Source organism: Corvus brachyrhynchos, unplaced genomic scaffold, assembly GCF_000691975.1.
Source record: "Corvus brachyrhynchos isolate BGI_N302 unplaced genomic scaffold, ASM69197v1 scaffold101, whole genome shotgun sequence".
NCBI lineage: Eukaryota > Metazoa > Chordata > Aves > Passeriformes > Corvidae > Corvus > Corvus brachyrhynchos.
This window is the reverse complement of record NW_008237239.1, coordinates 21,114,081-21,116,159: the sequence shown is the minus strand read 5'-3', so window position 1 is coordinate 21,116,159 and position 2,079 is coordinate 21,114,081.

Below are 2,079 nucleotides of genomic sequence, written 5' to 3'. Positions count from 1 at the left end.
GATGGGCGGCGATGGGCGGCGATGGGCACCGCGCTCCCCGCCGCCCGGGTCAGCGCACCGGCCGCAGCGCCAGGCTGGAGCCCCGCGGCACCACCGGCACGTTTCAGCACTCGGCTCAGGCGTCGGGACTCCCCAGTTAGCGCAGTAGCCGGGTGGAGGAAGGAAAGGAGCAGCTCCCAAGAAGGGTTTTCAAAGGGTGCTCATCCCATGCCATAAAATCTAATGAGGATCTAAATCCAAAGATTGGCAGTCTCCAGGAAACGCCTGCGGTGGTAAACCCAGCCCAGGCTGCCCGAGGGGAATTTGACCTGGATAAAACCTCAGCCAAGTCCTGCTGTATTTTTCTGCTCTACGTGGGTGACTATTTAGTAAACATAGCTGATGTTTACGATCAGGTTTTTGGTGTTGCTTTTCCAGTGATAATATTAAAAGGGGTGGGGGCAGGACAAGTAATAGGAATGGCAAGTGGAAATTATCTCAAATGAAGTGCTGGAAAGGTCAGGAGTTACAATTTCTCTCCGTTTCCAGAGACTTGAAAACAGAAAAAAGGAAAGGATGGAATTGCAGTTGTGAGAGTAAACGTGATACCAGACGACTACAAAAGAGCTAGGACGATTCTTCCACTTCATAGAAATGTTCCACACCTCGGAAAAGGCAAAGAAAAAATGTGTTCCAGGAAAACGCAGGCCTGCCATTTTCACCTCAAGGCTACTTAGGTTCAAACTCTTTTTATAAAGACAAGCATGTAAGCAAGATCAAATGTGAGCTTTGTACTGGCAGTCAGTGTTTGCCTTTTTTGAGATGCTTGGTGCTCTGGGCAAAGGAAATGTTTTATTGCTGATACTGAATAACAGACTTTAGTGAAGAGTCTGGAATGGAAATTATTAGCAGTTCTGGAGAAGACTAGAATTTAGGAGAACTTCAATGAAGGTAAAGCACAAGCACAGGGGGAAACAGTGTTAGGTAGAACTGAATTCAAAGTACTGAGCTGAGGGACATTACTGATGACATCCTGGGATATCATCCTTGGAACTAATCTTTGTTTCATATTTTCCTTTAATGTTTTTTTGGAAAAAACCAAAACAAAACAAAAAAACCCCAGCAAACTGATGAGATAAAAAAAAAGCAAAAAGGAAAGAATCGCTGTTAGAAAGGAATGAACTGGTAAGAGTGAGGTATGGGATCATTGCATGGAAGTGACAGAGGAACCGAATGATGCAAGACAAACATCATTACCAAAATGAAGTAATGGCACAAAAATCAAACACTTATCTTAGGATGTGTAACTGGAGAGTTGTAGCAGGGAAGTGAAGTGTTGATGCCAGCAGGTCTGGCCATTTCCTTGAGGAATCACATGTGGGTGTGAGCACTTTTCTTCAGTGAGCAGCAGCTAAGCTACTGTCTAGAGAGGGTTTGTTAGCACAGCCAAGGAAAAGAACAGTCTATTTTAGGAGGTTACCAGAGCATGGCTTGTTTAATGCAGCAGAATGAAAGCTGACACAGAGGATATAGTTGCCATCTGCCATAAACCATGGAAAATGGGGTGTGAATTCAAAGGTGGGGTTGAATATGAGGACAAAACTGCGTGTGAATATTTTTATGCTGGAAAATGAAAGCAAGGACCTAACAAAGCATCTCAGGTTCTAGAACATCCTTCTGATCAGACCAGCAATGGCAGATCCCCAAACATTTTAGCTCAGAGTGAGTCCTGTGACTTAGCGCTGCAACTGCAGGGGAGACTGGATGTCACTGCCTGACAAAACCCCTGCCTGTCTGGACTTCCACCTCTGGGCCCTGCAATGGAAATTTTAAAAGAGTACATATTTAAACCACTTTCTGTACCTTAGCACATTATCTTTGTCAGCCACTCCTACAAGCCAGGATGTGAGTGAAAATAAAAAGTCTGTTCAGCCTATCCTGTCTGACTCATTTCGTGCTGCCATGGGCAGCAAAGCTACTGAACACCTGGAGAACGCAAAACAATGGGCTGCACCAGCTCTGACCACCTCAGGAGGAAGATGGGGAAACAATGCTTGTGAGCCACAAGCCTGTTTCAACTGAAATATTATTTCATTTCTT